Raw genomic sequence first — 21,487 nt, 5'->3', positions numbered from 1 at the left:
TGTTCTAACTTATAGCTAGGAATAACCTATGTTTCCACCCTTGTTATCAAATTTTTGCGTGGCATTTTAGTACTTTATGTGAGCCTTCATAATCTGACTTCGGTGAGCACTGTCATCAGATGATAAAACGAATTGCAAAATGATTTAGACAAGAAATCTTAGTGCCAAACGTGGCAATTGACTTTAAATCAGGAAAAGTAGGAATTCATCCACATGAGCACTAAAATTCCTCCGCTAAATTTTAGTTGCACGATAAATCACATATATCTGAAGGATGTGAACTCAACTAAATGCATAGGGATTACAGTAACGAATAACAGAAATTCGAACGGTCACATAGATAATGTTGTGGAGAAAGCAAACGACGGGCTGCGATTTATTGGCAGAACACCTAGAAAATATAACACGTCTATTAAAGAAATGGCTTTACGCTCCTCTTGTCCGCCCTCTTCTGCAGTATTGCTGTGCGGTGTGGGGTTCCCATCAGATAGGTTTGACGGAGGCCATCGAAAAAGTTCAAAGAAGGGTATCTCGTTTTGTACTGTCGAGAAAAAAAGGAGAGAGTGCAATGGATATGATACGCGACTTGGGATGGAAGTCATTAAAACAGAGGCGTTTTTCGCTAGGGCAGACCTCATGAAAATTCTCTCACCAATATTCTCCTCGGAATGTAATGTCTTGTTGGAGCCCACGTACGTAGGGAGATAGGTTCATTATAACAAAATAATAGAAATCAGAGGCTCGCACGGAAAAATTTAAGCGTTCGTTTTTCCCCTCACGCTGTTCGAGAGTGAAATGGAAGAAAAGTAGCTTAAAGATTGCTCAATAAACACTCTGCCAAGCACTTTATGTTCAGTTGCAGAGTAATCATGTAGATGTAGAGGTAAAATTAGATTTCTTATGGTACCAGTTTCGAGGAATCATATTTGTCATAAACCGTTTCCAGGACGTTGCAGATGGCACCGCTGTTTACCAGCCATTGACTTCGACTTTAAAAGACTGTACGGAAATACATACTCGAAGTGACAAATATTATTTAAAGTGATCAGAACCCAAAAAAAATATTATTTGATTGTAAAATTATTGTATTATACTTTGAACTGAATCTTCAGTGGTCTATTTTCCTTCCTGACCCTCTGACGAAATCACGTTCGAAGACATGAATGCTTACGTGCTTTGGTTTGCACTTTGCAATATGCACCTAATTTCAGGTACGAACTCCAATCCGTACCCTGCCTTTAGCAAGAATATTATTTCATATGAGGCCAAATCGGCCCCATGTCCCTCCAATGCTAAATTGGAGGTCCCTTGATGTCAGAGAAAGCGTCTTATCAACCGACCTCTTCTTCTAGTCAGGTTATGCCACAAATTTCTTTTTCCTCCAATTCTCTTCATTACCTCCTCTTTAGTTACGTGATCTACCCATCTAAGCATTGCTACTCTTCTGTAGCCGCGCGGGATTAGCCGAGCGGTCTTGGGCGCTGTAGTCGTGGACTGTTCGGCTTGTCCCGGCGGAGGTTCGAGTCCTCCCTCGGGCATGGGTGTGTGTTTGTTCTTAGGATAATTTAGGTTAAGTAGTGTGTAAGCTTAGGGAATAATGACCTTAGCAGTTAAGTCCCATAAGATTTCACACACATTTGAACTTTTTTTTACTCTTCTGTAGCACCATATGTCAAAAACTTCTATTATCTTCTTGTCTAAATTAGTTATCTACTATGTTTTATTTCCGTACAAGGCTACACGCAAGACAAATACTTTCAGAAAATACTTCCTATCATTAAAATCTATAGTCGACGTTATCAATTATGTCTACCCACTTTTCTTGTCATTGCCAGTCTACATTTTATATACTCTCTACTTCAACCATCATCATTGTTTTGCTGCCCATATAGCAAAAGTCATTCACTACTTCAAGTGCCTCGTTTCCTAATCTAACTACCTCAGCATCACCTGGTATAATTCGGCTACATTCCATTATACATATAATGTTATCGGTGACCTCAAAGCTTTTATTTCCTCTGTGAACTGTAATTCCTACTCTAAATTTTTCTTTCGTTCCTTTTCTGTATTCAGCGTACACATTGAATAACATGGGAGATAGGCTAGAACCCTCTCTCACTCCCTTCTCAAACACTGCTTTCCTTTCATGACACTAGACTTTTATAACTGCCGACAAGTTTCTATACAAATTGTTAATATCCTTTCGTTTCCTGAATTTTACTCCGGATATCTTCAGAATTTCGAAGAAATAATTCCTGTTAACACCGTCAAAAGTTTCTTTATGTCTTCAAATGATATAAACGTAGGTTTGCTTTTTCTTAACCATCTTTTAAGATTCAGCGTCAGTACTGACATGCGTGTTCCTAAATTTCTCTGAAATCCAGACTGGTCCTTCCCCAAGATTGGCTTCTACCAGTTTTTCCATTCTCCTGTAAAGAATTCGTGTATTTTCAACTATTACTTATTAAACCGACAGCTCTAACTTTCACACCGGTCAGCAATTGTCTTCTTTGGAACGGTATTTATTACATTTTTCTTGAAATGGTATTTTGCCTGTCTCATACATTTCGTACACAAGATGGAGTTTTGTCATTGCTGGTTCTCCCAAGGGTATCGGTAGTTCTATCGGAATGTTGTCTTCTACCAGGGCCTCGTATCGACTTATTTCTTTCAGTGCTGTGTCAAATTCTTCTTATGATATCGTTCGTGACGTATCTACCAACTCATCTTCACCTAAGTCCTCTTCCATTTCTATAACATTGTCCTCATCTCCCTTTTATAGACCATCTATATACCCTAAACCACCTTAGAGCTTTCCCTTCCTTGCTTGGGACCAGTATAACATCTGAGCTCTTGACATTCATACAGCTGCTTCTGTTTTCTTCGAATGCCTCTTTAATTTTCTTGTAGGCGGTATCTATCTACCTCCTAGTGAAATATGCTTCTAAATTGTTACATTTGTCCTCTAGCCATTTCTTCTTAGTCATTTTACATTTCCTGTAGATCTCCTTTTTTAGACGTTTATATTCCCTTTCGCCTGCTTTATTCACTGCAGTTATATATTTTCTCCTTTCGTCAGCTAAATTCAATAATTCTTGTGTTATCAAGGGATTCGTACTAGACCCTAACTTCTTACATATTTCATCCTCTATAGCCTTCACTATCTCATCTCTCAAAGCTACCCATTCTACTGTACTCCCATTGCTTTCAAAGAGGGAATGTGTAGGCGAATAGTCAGGGCATTTTTTCCAAAGTCATATTTTAATGTACTCAGAAGATACAAGTAAGAGAGCGGTGACTTACTGTGTTTAATGCCCTGTAAGAGGGGAGTGTGAGTACGTAATACTGCATACAGCGACCTATATTTTCATGTGGAAAATGTGACGGGTAACCTGTGAAAGAAGAATACTGTAAGCTGCGGACGTATACCACGAATGATCCCAAATACCCTAATGAACTGATTTCTTAGCTATATTTTGTTGAGTGAGGCTGAAATGGACCAAGATGATTATTGTTTTAGGACTTTGGACCTCCGAATCACCAGCGCCCTGAGATCTTTGATATATTGGGAATACAGATGAGAGTATGAGCACATGTAGGACTGGGCTTCATCCATGACTCGATTCTGCTGGAAGATGTGTCAAAGTTTTTCTTATCATTTCTCACTCCTCCTTCTTCTAAAACGTAGTCTGACATCTCCTCTACTTTTTACGTATCACTGACGCCCACAAATTTAATAATAATAACAACAGAAGACGTAAACTGTTTAAGATTAACAAGCCGTGCTCTGCTTTTGTCCTACAGATTTTTGTTTACTACGACTAGTTTTCGGCTTACGGGCTATCTTAAGGAAACAACTGACTAGCCTCTGGAAGGGACACTGGCTCTTTGGTGCTTTAATGTAATTATAATAACAACAACTTAATTGAGTATAGCGAGAACTCTATGTCGAGGTCCACCAGGGCACATTTACATGTTTTGGTTCTTTTGTGGGATCACTGTAAAGCTGTTTCCCATCCTTCCCAAATGCCCATATAGAACTTACGGTCACCCTAGTTCTGAACGTACCAAAGACATATAGATTTTTATTGATAATAACATACACAAAATGTTTAGTACGGCAGTAACAAATTAATTTACATCACTGCTTAGTATACCTCTCTAGCATAATTCCCAGTAACTTACAATTCAAAGAAATACATAGTTAAAAAAAACAGAAAATTTGAGGAGTATGGACGTCAGTTAATTAATTTAAGAACTATAATAGCAATAAACACTCAGAACTTTGACAACGTAACAATTTTTACGATATGAAATTAAAGTGTACACTCACCATTACCAGTACTGTACGTAGCTTTACGATAACGAACACGGGTCTGCAGTCTATAGGTACGCCAGCATGTAAATGAGAGGGAGACTCTTTGAGTTGTTTCCCCAAACGTTCGCGAAAGCCAATCTCTTCGTATGTTTTTTCTTAGTGGTGGATCTTTTCACGTCTGTCTTACTTTAAGAAACCTCCTGTCGTTTGCCGACAGTCCTTGTATACACACGAACTGTGTCGGATTTGTTGCTGCCAACAGGCACAGTAACTCTGTGAATGGATGACTTTATATGACTGGAATTTCCTCCACAAGCTGTCAAAGCATAAGCTCATCTTTGTCGGTATCGAGCTATTAAGTGTCATGTGTTCATCATTCATTGCAGTTTTCTAATACTCCTGTCTATTATTCACCGAGCCCTATGATGATGCTCCTCCACCCTTTACTCTTTGGATCACACTTATTATCTAGTAACGTTACACTTTGAAGTAGAAACTTGGAACACGCCAGCATTTCTAATAAAAGTAAAGGTGAAGAAAGTTAAGCGACTCATAAAAAAAATGATTAGTGGTGCACTTTGAGTACATTAAAGCTCAAGGAGAAACGGAGTTGAAGTAAGCTTTCCGAAGTGAAACAAGAAGAAACAAATTCATTTCTAAGACTTCATTGCTGACTGGATTACTCGTTTAGTAAAATGTAATTTGTTACGACGAAAGTCGTGAATGACTTTGGTTTTGCCCTTTGTAACTACTGTAGGAAGCTCCTGCAGACGATCAGTCGTATGTTTTGAGTTTAGCAACAAAACACGGCGAAGACGTCACGGTGCGAGACGAGAAGAGTGCGAGCGGTTTAGATGATCAGAACGCCGACGACCTCCGGCGGAACTGGAGGAAGACTAAGCGGCGCCGCTGAATAATAAGCGATTAGCAGAACTTATGCATGAGTGTTGGTTAGTCACCTCGCTTCAGCTAGTAAGTACCAAAACCAAGAGATTATTGCAGAGCAGCTAAAACAGTCTCAATACTGCAACAATTCTCGGATTACTCGATTTCATATGTGGTTACAAACAGTGCATACATAGTATTCATTAGAATTTATTATATATTGTTATGGTGGGATGTATACACCGCATACACTTACCTAGGGTATGGAGTAATATAATATTTGTTCTGGGCATAAACTTGTCACTTTCTATGCCGACCCGTGTATGGAAGATTCTTGTAGACATTCTGATGCGCCGTTAACAAGAACTGAGAAATTAGCCGGACTCTAGCTTATTCTTGTATCCCCACAATTTAGCTCTTCCTTTGTTTAGTGTCAGTAGGCAAAAACCGTGAACATTTTTTTGGGAATATTATCATAATTTGTCGTCTTGTTTTCTAACATCAAATATTATCTAGTTTTTCTGTCTTAGGCACACTGCAGTTTATGGGAATGTCCGCTTACACTGACGAAGTATCAGTCATGATACTCACTGTTTGCTACTCGACAATTTTTCCCTTCCTGTCAGGTATTGTAGCCGAAGGTGTTTGCTTTAATTTTCACTATTCGCATTTTTTTCTTTTTTTTTTTTTAGGTTTCAGGAAGCCGCTCTCCCTTTTACTGCGTTTGCCTCTTTTCATGTCGTTTGACCGTTGTAAAATTTCTTACAAGTTGTCTTCACGGAAATTCTTCTGTTACTTTCTATTTCCGTGTCTTTCTTTTCCCGTGAAGACACCTTGTGCATAGCTTTATGTAGATCAAGTGACGTTCAAGGAACGCATCGTAGCAAAAGGAAAAGTAGGTTTCTAAAGGCCTAAAAGATGCAATGGGTAAAAATGAAACCGAGCTTTTCCGATTACAACCTCCGCTAGCAAAGAGGGAAAAACCTGTGGACTACAAAATGTTAAACAGAAAGCAGTAACGAACACGATCTACCACTTATGATATTTTGTCAATAAACGTGAAGCGCATTTGATGTAGAAATGTCTTTATCTGCAGTGCGCTTAAGACCGAAAACAAATTGTATACAATACATACTGTGGAAGGTGTCCAACAAAATAAACATTTTTAATTTTTTTTTTATTTTCTCATACTATGCCAGTACTTTAAAATGAATTCTTGATCTTCACCCCTTCACACTTGAATACGTGAACAGATCACCTGCATCAATGAACAGACTACCTGCATCAACAGGATGTTGAATGTAACATATATCTACTCCATATTAATAAATGTTTTGACCGCAGTTTTGTGGGTTCATGACCGTTAAACAGTGTCAAATTAAATGACACGTCATCAGAACAAAACAAACCAAAAAAATAGAAAATTGTTATTAATCATAAATAGATCTATCGGAGTAAAAGATAAATATAAAAAACCAAATTCAGTGTCTTCTTACTAAAGTAATATGTCGGGTCGTCATGTTACAGCCATTGAAACCACTTAAAATCTACTGCTGGATTTTAAATTGGACTTAGGTACGGCAAGTCAGGTGTCCACTGGCTTAACATGCTGCTGTTAATGACCATTCTAGCTGTTGTGGATTGGCAGGAGCCAACCGACGGAGTTTGGAGGAAGCCGAAAGGCACGCGTTTAAGCTCACGCAGGCTGGCGTGAGGTCTGGAACAGGACAAGGAATTTAGACTTCAGAAAAAAGGTGGTACTTGGTGGAATACTTAACTTGAATCCATTAATGTTGAACGTAGCTCTTGTCTGTACATTATTTACAATATCAATAGTAACTGATAATGGCGCCTTGCTAGGTCGTAGCAAATGACGTAGCTGAAGGCTATGATAAGTATCGTCTCGGCAAATGAGAGCGCATTTTGTCAGTGAACCATCGCTAGCAAAGTCGGCTGCACAACTGGGGCGAGTGCTAGGAAGTCCCCCTAGACCTACCGTGTGGCGGCGCTCGGTCTGCAATCACTGATAGTGGCGACACGCGGGTCCGACGTATACTAACGGACCGCGGCCGATTTAAAGGCTACCACCTAGCAAGTGTGGTGTCTGGCGGTGACACCACACTGGCTACATATATACCAAAAAACAGTTATGTGTATGTACTCAATGATCTAAACAGGAAAGTCGAGAGGGAGAAAAGGATCATTCTGAAAGTTGATACAGGTAACACCATGATTATCATTTGTCACAGGGATTTCACAGAAAAAACTGAAAACTCTATTAAAATAAATTATAGTCTATTTGAATTTCAAAAGGATCTCTCTAAAAGCTTTAGAAAGAACAGCATATCAGAAAATAGTGCTTCACCTAGAAACTTCATACCCACGTGGGTTACACACAATCTTGCTGCTAGAGTGGTAGACTTACATATTGATAATTCAGACCCTGTATAGTCGCAAATCACTTATAAAACTAACCACGGGCACTCCTACTCTGAACCTAAAACGAATAAAATTTAGTTTTCAATCCTTCCTGGTGTCATAACTTTCAATTGCAAGCAGCGTATTTCCGCATTTGATTGATCATGCAGGGGAATTTAGTTCTCATTTGTCATGGACGGCCATGCACTTTTGTTTTCATTTTTCGCTATTAGCTATGGTAGACCCTTTATTTAAATTTTGCATTGTGTCTCTTTGGTGCCCCAGGTGGTTACTTGTGTCGCCTGAGATTTAAAATGCCCATGTTCGCCCTATTCGTCATCTGTAGGACTGGCTTTTTTCTGTACTAAAGATACTGATCATAAGGTTCAATAAGGATGAGATTTCAATCAACACATTATACAGGCGTGGAAATACTAGAGTATCAGTCTCGTAGCGTTCGGACAAGGTTTTCATGTTTCCATTTTCGTCACTCTATTTCTAAGACTGGGCTCTATATGTATAGTATATTGTATAAGTCAAATTATTCATACATGGAAGAAAACCCGTAAGTATCAGTAAATTTAATAACGGAAGACAGTATATGAGAAACTTTACTATTATGGGAATATGCCTTCTCATATTTCAGGCGTCGAGTTTGGAGCGCTTGTCAAATGATTCATGGCTCTGAGCACTATGTGACTTAACATCTGAAGTCATCAGTACACTAGAACTTAGAACTACTTAAACCTAACTAACCTAAGGACATCACACACATCCATGCCCGAGGCAGGATTCGAACCTGCGACCGTAGCGGTCGCGCAGTGCTTGTCAAGCAATATACTAATTAATACTTCAGTTTTTTACGAAATTATATTCGGACAGACTTTTGTGTTATTGTTGAAAATGTTAAAGTTCAGTTGCAGCACAGACAGAACTGGATGATAGTGTTCAATTAAAATTAGGACTATCGACCGTCAATCAATTTGGTCCATATTAAAAACTTTTCAATAACAAAAGCCTGTTGTACATAAATCTATTTCAGTCAAATGAAGAAGGTTTTATGTAAAGTGTTATTAAAGCCCAGACCTTTTTATATTGCTTCACATATTACGGGACTGCCATATGTGGTACTGCTTCTAGGAACTGGCAACAACAATTCAGTAGAAATCGACTGGATAACATCTGGTATGCTGTTTGGTAATGAAGCTATGTGACGCAAGAAAAACGTGGTTGTTGGCTGTCTTCAGCTCAACAAATATGTTTTAAAATTCAGGACCGACCGGAAGACTGGTCATGATACTAAAGGAAATGTAACTGATTGACTGAAAGTCTGATACAGGACGGTTGATCTTCCTGGCGTGGAACTGAACTGACTGTGGAATGGTTAACGAAATACATGTTCCACATATTCAGCCAGTGAATTTCACGTTTTCGTATGGTGTACTGTACTGTAGAGGGCCAAATAGTAGACTTATGTCTCCAAGAGAACTTGATGGATTGATGCAATACAGGAGAAGTTCGCTACTGCATAAGGGTACCCGAAACAGATAGAGTGCCAAGAAGCCAGATGGGAATGTAAGCATGCTGCCATGTCAAGTCGCCAGTGTTAAAAACAGGCACTCGATGCATGCTACATAACTCTTCATGCTTCAACACAAGCCAGGAAATATTATGATACAAAACACTGATTTACATAACCTGAGGATTGGCCCAATATTGCTTCCACAGGTAATTTGCCTGCAGCCATGCATGCCATACATTTCCCCCGTGGAAAATTTGAACTACGAGTATACACATCTTCATTAGACTCTCTTAGAATGCCAGGAACTTATCAGTAGGCTATCATAAGTAAAACACAATAGTGAAAAAAACAGAATAACGAAAAACGAAAACTAGATAATAGGCAACTGAACGCCTATTGTTTATTAAAATAAGCGGTGATCAGAAACTTTCCGTTCGAAAGCCGTGCGGTCCAGAGTCGGTACACCAATCAGGCAAAATCGCCGTGAGCATTGACGCAAGCATTCCAGCACCCGCTTGAAGATATGTGTGTGGTAAAGCAGGATGTCAGGCAGCATGAAGATTTCCGTAAATGCCTATTCTCGTACGACAGGCCTTTTTTGAATGATCGAAGGTGTGGTGATCGTACGGGGTGACATCAGGACTATAGGGCGGTTGCTCGAGTGCCTCACTCTTGAGTTGGAGAACTTAGGAGGACGTCGTTATCAGGAGAAACGAATCTGTCGTTCTACGGATCGGAGCGTGTAATGTCGGATTCCTTAAACGGGCAGATAGGTTGGAAAATTTAAATAGGTTAAATTTGGATATAGTAGGAATTAGTGAAGTTCCATGGCAGGAGGAACAGCACTTCTGGTCAGATAAATACGTCATTATAAATACAAAATCATGTAAGAGTACTGCAGGAGTAAGTTTAATAATGAATAGAAAAATAGGAACTCGGATAAGCTATTATGAACAGTATAGTGAAAGCATTATTATAGCGAAGAAAGGCACGATATCCACGCCCACCACATTAGTACATGTTTATACATCAGTTAGCTCCGCGAATGAGGAGGATATGGAGGAAATATATGATGAAATAAAAGAATTTATTCAGTTAGTTAAGGGGGACGAAAATTTAATAGCCATGTATGGAAGTAAAAAAAAATGGCTCTGAGCACTATGGGACTCAACTGCTGAGGTCATTAGTCCCCTAGAACTTAGAACTAGTTAAACCTAACTAACCTAAGGACATCACACACATCCATGCCCGAGGCAGGATTCGAACCTGCGACCGTAGCGGTCTCGCGGTTCCAGACTGCAGCGCCAGAACCGCGCGGCCACTTCGGCCGGCTATGGAAGTAAAATGTTTACGATACACAGTTTACACAAGAACAGAACAGGAAATTTTGGAAATGTGGTGCTACAGAAGACTACTGAAGATTAGATGGATAGATCATGTAACTAACTAGGAGGTACTGAATAGAATTTGGGAGAAGAGAACATTGTGTTACATCGACTAAAAGACGGTATCGGTTGGTAGGACGCATTCTGACGCATCAAGGGGTCACCAGTTTAGTACTGGAGGGTAAAGGGGGGGGGGGGGGGGGTTTAAATATCGCAGAGGCAGACCAAGAGATGAATACAGTATGTACACTCCTGGAAATGGAAAAAAGAACACATTGACACCGGTGTGTCAGACCCACCATACTTGCTCCGAACACTGCGAGAGGGCTGTACAAGCAATGATCACACGCACGGCACAGCGGACACACCAGGAACCGCGGTGTTGGCCGTCGAATGGCGCTAGCTGCGCAGCATTTGTGCACCGCCGTCGTCAGTGTCAGCCAGTTTGCCGTGGCATACGGAGCTCCATCGCAGTCTTTAACACTGGTAGCATGCCGCGACAGCGTGGACGTGAACCGTATGTGCAGTTGACGGACTTTGAGCGAGGGCGTATAGTGGGCATGCGGGAGGCCGGGTGGACGTACCGCCGAATTGCTCAACACGTGGGGCGTGAGGTCTCCACAGTACATCGATGTTGTCGCCAGTGGTCGGCGGAAGGTGCACGTGCCCGTCGACCTGGGACCGGACCGCAGCGACGCACGGATGCACGCCAAGACCGTAGGATCCTACGCAGTGCCGTAGGGGACCGCACCGCCACTTCCCAGCAAATTAGGGACACCGTTGCTCCTGGGGTATCGGCGAGGACCATTCGCAACCGTCTCCATGAAGCTGGGCTACGGTCCCGCACACCGTTAGGCCGTCTTCCGCTCACGCCCCAACATCGTGCAGCCCGCCTCCAGTGGTGTCGCGACAGGCGTGAATGGAGGGACGAATGGAGACGTGTCGTCTTCAGCGATGAGAGTCGCTTCTGCCTTGATGCCAATGATGGTCGTATGCGTGTTTGGCGCCGTGCAGGTGAGCGCCACAATCAGGACTGCATACGACCGAGGCACACAGGGCCAACACCCGGCATCATGGTGTGGGGAGCGATCTCCTACACTGGCCGTACACCACTGTGATCGTCGAGCGGACACTGAATAGTGCACGGTACATCCAAACCGTCATCGAACCCATCGTTCTACCATTCCTAGACCGGCAAGGGAACTTGCTGTTCCAACAGGACAATGCACGTCCGCATGTATCCCGTGCCACCCAACGTGCTCTAGAAGGTGTAAGTCAACTACCCTGGCCAGCAAGATCTCCGGATCTGTCCCCCATTGAGCATGTTTGGGACTGGATGAAGCGTCGTCTCACGCGGTCTGCACGTCCAGCACGAACGCTGGTCCAACTGAGGCGCCAGGTGGAAATGGCATGGCAAGCCGTTCCACAGGACTACATCCAGCATCTCTACGATCGTCTCCATGGGAGAATAGCAGCCTGCATTGCTGCGAAAGGTGGATATACACTGTACTAGTGCCGACATTGTGCATGCTCTGTTGCTTGTGTCTATGTGCCTGTGGTTCTCCTAGTGTGATCATGTGATGTATCTGACCCCAGGAATGTGTCAATAAAGTTTCCCCTTCCTGGGACAATGAATTCACGGTGTTCTTATTTCAATTTCCAGGAGTGTATATTCAGAGGGATATAGGTTGCAGTAGCTACTCGGAGACGACGAGTCTTGCACAGGATAGAGTAGCATGCAGAGCTGCATCAAGCCAGTCTTTGGACGGAAGGCCACAACAACAGGATATTTCCACTCAAACACAATGACGTACGTGCCTAAATCCATATTCGACTGCATGTAGAATACAACACTGACGTAATTACCAATCATGGCGAGGTACTCATTCCATACAATGTCAGTTTTATATAACATCGTCGTCAAAAATTCCTACAGCTCATTCGCTTGTAATCTGATAAGTACGTCAACGTAAATGAAGAACCATGTTATTACGATTTGACGAAATGCGTTTGTGTATGAATACTACCATGACCGGAACATCTACTGCCACCATCGACTGAGCCCAGTACACAACACGTCTCATCAAAAATTAGTATTTGTAAAATCGACAGAAATGTGGACTTACAACACAGGATTACTAGCATAACTCTTGTCTCATTCTGTAATACCTAGGTAATCAAACTGAACCGTCCAGAGTGGCCGAGCGGTTCTAGGCGCTGCAGTCTGGAGCCGCGCGACCGCTGCGGTTGCAGGTTCGAGTCCTGCCTCGGGCATGGATGTGTGTGATGTCCTTAGGTTGGTTAGGTTTAAGTAGTTCTAAAATCTATGGGACTCATGACCGCAGAAGTTAAGTCCTACAGTGCTCAGAGACATTTGCACCATTTAGTGCCAATCAAACTGATAAACAGGCTGAGCTTCAGTCAAGCAAGAAATCCGAGCCATGAGCGAGGCAAACACTGATGCAGTTTCCAGTCAAATCACCTAGTGCACTGTTGTCACACTTTGTCTCTCTCTCTCTCTCTCTCTGTCTGTCTCTCTCTCTCTACTTATCTGTCTGTCTATGTAAATGTGAACAGCAAACAACACACCATTGCTCAACAAATATTTTCCTTAATATATTACCCACATTACAAGTCTGCTAAACAGACCGCTTTCTTTCACCGTAAAACACAGCTGGGATGTGTAACGACTCGTACCATAAGCTCTGCTGGGAACATCAAAACTGTCTTAGCGTCCGACTGCAGGCTTGCTGTTTCGCAAGTTGCACAGGAAATCGGATTGCCCTCTCCATTTGCTATAAATATAAGAGAAATAAATAATTTTAACAAAAGTTCCTTTGTTAATATAAGGAGCAAAAGCTATGTTAATATCACGACGAACTATACGTTTTAACAGATGGGAATCTTTAACTTCTGTTGATGTACTTCAAAGGTAACCAGAATACGTCATAACCTGGACTTATCGTTCTACGTACTGCAGCATACGAGAATGAGCTATATCTTGCTTCATGATGTACATTAATATATATTATTAATCATCACATGCACATAAAAGACGAGATTAGCAATACTTCTAAAACTGTTATTTACATAAAACATATATATCAAACAGAAGTTATTTGTAAATCAGCTTCTGAACAACGTAAATACTGATCTGAAGCAGCCAACAAAAAGGGAGACGGAAGACAAATTTGGGTGTGTAGACACTATTTGGATACTTAGATCTTCTAGTATTGGTCCTTCCCTCGAAATTAATTACTGCGCTTAAAATTGTAGTCACAGGACATTTCGGGAACTGTGATATGTACATATTACGTGAAATACACTGAGGTGACGAAACTCATGGGACAGCAATATGCACTTATGCAGGTGCCGGTTGTATCACATACACAAGGCATTAAAGGGCAGTTCATTGGCAGAGCTGTCACTGTTATCGTGAGCTTCATGTGAAAGGGTTCCCGAATTGACTATCACCACCCGACTGGAAATGTCAGACATTGAACGTTGAGTGGTAGTTGGAGCTAGACGCATGTGACATTCCATTTTGGAAATCGTTAGAGAATTCAGTATTTCGAGATCGACAGTGTGAAGAGTGCACCGAAAACATAAATTCCACATACTACCTTCTACCACGGACAATGCAGTGGCCGATGGCCTTCACCTAACTACAGGAGAGCACCGGTGTTTGCGTAGAGTTGTTAGTGCTAACAGACAAGCATCACTTCGTGAAATAATCGGAGAAATGAATGTGAGACGTAAGACGAACGTATCCGTCAGGACAGTGCGGCGAAATTTGGCGTCAGTGGGCTATGGCAGCAGACGACCGACGAGAGTGCGTCTGCAGGTTCTCTCATGGACTCGTGGCCATATCGGTTGGACGCTAGACTACTGGAAAACCGTTTCCTGGTCAGATTAATCCAGATTTCAATTGGTAAGAGCTGATGGCAAAGTTAGAGTGTAGTGTAGACCTCGCGAAGACACGGAACCAGGCTTTCAAAAGGCACAGTGCAAGCTGATGGTTGCTCCATAATGGTGCGGGCTGTGTTTACATGGAACCCACTGGATCCTCTGGTTCAGCTGATCCAATCATTGAGTGGAAGTGGTTATGTGTGCCTACTTGCTGACAATTTGCAGCCATTCATGGTCTTCATATTCCCAAACAACGATGGAATTATTACGGATGGCACTGTGCCATGTCACCGGGTGGCAACCGTGCGTAACTGGTTGAAGAACGTTCTGGACTACTCGAGCGAATGATTTGGCCACCAGATCGCCCGACGTAAATCACATCGATCATTTATGGATCTAGAACTCAATTCGTACACAAAATTCTGCACCGTCAATACCGAAGTAATTATGCGTGGATATAGAAGTAGCTTCACCCTCCACCACACGCCGTCAGTTGGCTTGCGGAGAATGGATGTAGATAACATTATAACCACTTGCTTCCGAGAGAGTTGGTCCATATCTGGTACACAGTACAGCACTGTGTGGCACTGATTCGACTAGATGTCTACGTTCAAATCACGCAATTTCCGTAAATTACAAGCCGATGGTTTGCGTGCTAGAAACTGGAGTTCGGTAGCGTCCCAGATGGGTTCCATCTGTCCCAAATAAAACAAATTTGGTGGCCAGGGCATCACTATTAAGCTCCTCAGACCACTCTAGCTGGATGCTGGTCTTGTAGCACGGACAGCAGCTATCCTACTGTAGATGCTCATCGGGGAGTGTCCACGATAAAGTTCACACAGACCACAGTTGTCATGGTTTCTGCGATTACTACCACGGATCTCATGCAAGCCCATATGACTGTCATCATAACATAATGCTGTTCCCATCGGTTCTCCGCTGAGCGCCCCTAAGCACCAATCAACCACCCGTCGGTTTACGTTTGTGACGTTTTTTCTTTTCCTTTTTATAGACCGGCCGTTCATCCGGACTTTCTTTCGGAAACTGCTGTGCTGTCCAGACATAACTATAAACATTCAGTCTACAATAGTGATTTGCTTAACATTTGAGTGTGATTTAAAAGCTACCAAACACCGTGCGTTTTAAAAAACTGATTATTAACATGATGAAAAATGCGGTTCTCTCATTATTAGGTCTTAGTTAGAGCCTTATGCTGGCTCCTAGAATGAGAGAGTGTTGTGTGAGTGTGAAACGATTAGTAAACATCTACTTATTTCCCTTCGTTGATTTGCGGAACTGTCTGTTTCGACGGCTTTGGTAGCAAATTGTTGTGCATACAGTGACACCACAGAACAGATATTCTAATAAAAGGACCTTCCTCCGTTCAATAATTGCAGGCAGACCTAGTAAAATTAACTCAATTCAGCAGTATCCTACGGAGAAATATATTTTTACTTCCTGTTGAAAGCTGTAGCACAGCTAGTTTTTTAAAGCTTCTCTTAGTTAATTGTAACATTGCACGTCACTTCAGGAAATATAATGTATTTTAGTACCGTGTAGTCGGATAAGGTGATATCGGCACTGCCACTATGCATACACGGATAATTGAGTTTATCCTGGTGTATATATATGTGCCTCCTGAAGCAATACAGATAAGCCCTCCCTGAAATTTATGACCGGTATCTGAGGATTCGATTTGTCGCTAGCAAGACTTTAAAGCCACGAAAGCTATTTAGGTGTTCCGGCGGGGCTGTGTTAAGGCGGCGATAATCCCGTTCACCAGTAGGTTTTCCGAGGCCAAGTTCTTGCAGGTGCAGTAGGGAAAGAGATGGAAGGGACGGGCTTATTACTGAATTGCGAAACTTTACTGCGTAATCAAAGAATAAAACGTTATATTTCTTACGTACTGGCGATGGGTTTACTGATAAAATATCACACGTCATTATCCAGTCATCCGTGATTAAAATGTCAGACGGAACGGAAGGGAATTACACAAAATCGTAGTTAAATTAAAGACAGTTCAAAATAAGTTTAATATCTCAAGAAATATATTTACAGACAACGGGAGTTTGAAGAAAGCGTGAGAAAGAAAAAATGTTTATCCGTGGAAAGAATGGAATCATGTATACCTCTTCTTGGAACGAAAAAGTGTGATACAACAAAACTGCAAAAGTTCACGCACGGATTAGGCCTTAAGCCTTTTCAGACTGGCCGACTGCAGCAAATAAGGAGGTACGAGGACTAATCGATGATCGTGGGAGATTTTATTAGCATCTTGCCACTCACATCAACCGTAATTGCCGCTGATTGTGCTGCTGCTTCTTTGCTGAAGCAGCTCTGAAGAGGTGTAGAGAATCGAATGTGCGTCCTTTCGCAGTTAAGGCAACGACACTAACCATTCTGCTACATAACTTTTAAATAGTAAAGTGACACTGTGTCTTAACCTTGTAGGAAAAATAATGTGAATTGTCCAGCTCAGTCTTGATCATCTAAGCTAATCGAACTCGTTCCTGCTTCCAGTGGTCCTAACCTGATTAATTAACAAAGTGACTTAGTGGACAGGAACTCCAACAGACAAAGAAATAAATACCATTAAAATATTTATTTCTTAAAATGAAGTACTATCAATTGCCGAGAACAGCCTCCGCAAAAACACGTACATCGCCGAGAACTCACAACACATAATGATAGGGAAAACAGTGACACTTATGGGGAAACAGGCAATTTTAATACCTTTCTAATGAAGTTTTGGTTTCATAGTGAAGAAAAAATGTTCCAGTTAGAAGCTGAATTCAACATCTACACTGCATAAAATGTAGGGGAAAAGGTTTCCTGTAAATCAGAGAGGTAACGATACTCATAAGAGTTCGATCGAGGTAATATACAGAGTGATTGGAATATCTCCTTAGCAAATAGTGATGTGGAAGGTGCCTCGCAGCATCCACACAGCTGCTGCAATGTTCCTGCTCGATGTAGTTACTTGTATATCGTCAAAACGATCGCATTCTACTGACTGGTTTGATGCGGCCCGCCACGAATTCCTTTCATGTGCTAACCTCTTCATCTCAGAGCAGCACTTGCAACCTACGTCCTCAATTATTTGCTTGACGTATTCCAATCTCTGTCTTCCTCTACAGTTTTTGCCCTCTACAGCTCCCGCTAGTACCATGGAAGTCATTCCCTCATGTATTAGCAGATGTCCAATCATCCTGTCCCTTCTCCTTATCAGTGTTTTCCTCATATTCGTTTCCTCTCCGATTCCGCGTAGAACCTCCTCATTCCTTACCTTATCAGTCCACCTAATTTTCAACATTCGTCTATAGCACCACATCTCAAATGCTTCGATTCTCTTCTCTTCCGGTTTTCCCACAGTCCATGTTTCACTACCATACAATGCTGTACTCCAGACGTACATCCTCAGAAATTTCTTCCTCAAATTAAGGCCGGTATTTGATATTAGTAGACTTCTCTTGGCCAGAAATGCCTTTTTTGCCATAGCGAGTCTGCTTTTGATGTCCTCCTTGCTCCATCCGTCATTGGTTATTTTACTGCCCAGGTAGCAGAATTCCTTAACTTCATTGACTTCGTGACCATCAATCCTGATGTTAAGTTTCTCGCTGTTCTCATTTCTACTACTTCTCATTACCTTCGTCTTTCTCCGATTTACTCTCAAACCATACTGTGTACTCATTAGATTGTTCATTCCGTTCAGCAGATCATTTAATTCTTCTTCACTTTCACTCAGGATAGCAATGTCATCAGCGAATCGTATCATTGATCTCCTTTCACCTTGTATTTTAATTCCACTCCCGAACCTTTCTTTTATTTCCATCATTGCTTCCTCGATGTACAGATTGAAGAGTAGGGGCGAAAGGCTACAGCCTTGTCTTACACCCTTCTTAATACGAGCACTTCGTTCTTGATAGTCCACTCTTATTATTCCTTCTTGGTTGTTGTACATACTGTATATGACCCGTCTCTCCCTATAGGTTACCCATACTTTTATCAGAATCTCGAACAGCTTGCACCATCTTATATTGTCGAACGCTTTTTCCAGGTCGACAAATCCTATGAAAGTGTCTTGATTTTTCTTTAGCCTTGCTTCCATTATTAGCCGTAACGTCAGAATTGCCTCTCTCGTCCCTTTACTTTTCCTAAATCCAAACTGATCGTCACCTAGCGCATTCGCAATTTCCTTTTCCATTCTTCTGGATATTATTCTTGTAAGCAGCTTCGATGCATGAGCTGTTAAGCTGATTGTGCGATAATTCTCGCACTTGTCAGCTCTTGCCGTCTTCGGAATTGTGTGGATGATGCTTTTCCGAAAGTCAGATGGTATGTCGCCAGACTCATATATTCTACACACCAACGTGAATAGTCGTTTTGTTGCCACTTCCCCCACTGAATTTAGAAATTCTGATGGAATGTTATCCATCCCTTCTGCCTTATTTGACCGTAAGTCCTCCAAAGCTCTTTAAATTCCGATTCTAATACTGGATCCCCTATCTCTTCTAAATCGACTCCTGTTTCTTCTTCTATCACATCAGACAAATCTTCACCCTCATAGAGGCTTTCAATGTATTCTTTCCACCTATCTGCTCTCTCCTCTGCATTTAACAGTGGAATTCCCGTTGCACTCTTAATGTTACCACCGTTGCTTTTAATGTCACCAAAGGTTGTTTTGACTTTCCTGTATGCTGAGTCTGTCCTTCCGACAATCATATCTTTTTCGATGTCTTCACATTTTTCCTGCAGCCATTTCGTCTTAGCTTCCCTGCTGTTCCTATTTATTTCATTCCGCAGCGACTTGTATTTCTGTATTCCTGATTTTCCCGAAACATGTTTGTACTTCCTCCTTTCATCAATCAACTGAAGTATTTCTCCTGTTACCCATGGTTTCTTCGCAGCTACCTTCTTTGTACCTAAGTTTTCCTTCCCAACTTCTGTGATGGCCCTTTTTAGAGATGTCCATTCCTCTTCAACTGTACTGCCTACTGCGCTTTTCGTTATTGCTGTATCTATAGCGTTAGAGAACTTCAAACGTATCTCGTCATTCCTTAGTACTTCCGTATCCCACTTCTTTGCGTATTGATTCTTCCTGACTAATGTCTTGAACTTCAGCCTACTCTTCATCACTACTATATTGTGATCTGAGTCTATATCTGCTCCTGGGTACGCCTTACAATCCAGTATCTCATTTCGGAATCTCTGTCTGACCATGATGTAATCTAATTGAAATCTTCCCGTATCTCCCGGCCTTTTCCAAGTATACCTCCTCCTCTTGTGATTCTTGGACAGGGTATTCGCTATTACTAGCTGAAACTTGTTACAGAACTCAATTAGTCTTTCTCCTCTTTCATTCCTTGGCCCAAGCCCATATTCTCCTGTTACCTTTTCTTCTTCTCCTTCCCCTACAACTGCATTCCAGTCGCCCATGACTATTAGATTTCCGTCCCCCTTTACATACTGCATTACCCTTTCAATATCCTCATACACTTTCTCTATCTGTTCATCTTCTGCTTGCGACGTCGGCATGTATACCTGAACTATCGTTGTCAGTGTTGGTCTGCTGTCGATTCTGATTAGAACAACCCGGTCACTGAACTGTTCACAGTAACGCACCCTCTACACTACCTTCCTATTCGTAACGAATCCTACACCTGTTATATCACTTTCTGCTGCTGTTGATATTACCCGATACTCATCTGACCAGAAATCCTTGTCTTCTTTCCACTTCACTCCACTGACCCCTACTATATCTAGATTGAGCCTTTGCATTTCCCTTTTCAGATTTTCTAGTTTCCCTACCACGTTCAGGCTTCTGACATTCCACGCCCCGACTCGTAGAACGTTATCCTTTCGCTGATTAATCAATCTTTTTCTCATAATAACGTCCGCCTTGGCAGTCCCCTCCCGGAGATCCGAATGGGGGACTATTCCGGAATCTTTTGCCAATCGAGAGATCATCATGACAATTCTTCAATTACAGGCCACATTTCCTGTGTATACACGTTACGTGTCTTTAATGCAGTGGTTTCCATTGCCTTCTGCATCCTCATGTCGTTGATCATTGCTGATTCTTCCGACTTTAGGGGCAATTTCCCACCCCCAGGACAAGAGAGTGCCCTGAACCTCTATCCGCTCCTCCGCCCTCTTTGACAAGGCCGTTGGCAGAATGAGGCTGACTTCTTATGCCGGAAGTCTTCGGCCGCCAATGTTGATTATTTATCAAAATTTAGGCAGTGGCGGGGATCGGGCCCAGGACCAAATACGTTTTTGATTATGAATCAAAGACGCTACCCATACACCACGGGTACATCTTCTAGACTCTTATCGAAGATGATAATGAGCAAAACTGTGATGGGGTTCCTTACAGGAAGCGCCTGAAGATGAATGCAATAACAGTTGACGATTTCCGAACGTGCAACCGCTCAGTCGGCTCTCAGCCGTGTCAGCGTGCGGACGGCCCCGCGCGCCGGCCAGTGCTCCGCGTCATAGCTTTAAGGCTTGTGTCCGTCCACCGTGAACAACATGTCGAGTTCTTACCGCCGTGCGACCCTTAAAGTTTCCTTCCCAGCTGAACATGCGCGAACTCGTGCACATGAAGTTGAAACGTTCATACGTGAAGAAGTTCGTTTAGATCCTAACCACGTTATGGGAATCCATTTTTCGATCGCGAGTAGTGTCGTTCATATAAAAATGACAAACACCGAGGTGTGTGAAGATGTTATTCGCCGCCATGCCAATGGACTTAAGTTCAAATACTCTGATGGTCACGTCGGAGCTGTAACACTTGAACTCGCAGAGTACGGTCAACGCACGATTAGGGTGTTTGAATTACCTTTTGAAGTGCCGAAGGACGAAGTTGTCTCTGCGTTACAACCATACGGTAACGTCATCGGTTACGTAGAGGAAAAATGGCAAACCTTCACGACCTACCATGTCCTTAATGGTGTGCGTCAGGTCAAAATTGAACTTAAAAAACATATACCATGACACCTGACAATTGGCGGGGTGCGAGCCATTGTCATGTACGACGGCCAACCCCGA

Source organism: Schistocerca nitens, chromosome 8, assembly GCF_023898315.1.
Source record: "Schistocerca nitens isolate TAMUIC-IGC-003100 chromosome 8, iqSchNite1.1, whole genome shotgun sequence".
NCBI lineage: Eukaryota > Metazoa > Arthropoda > Insecta > Orthoptera > Acrididae > Schistocerca > Schistocerca nitens.
This window is presented reverse-complemented; position numbering follows the sequence as displayed.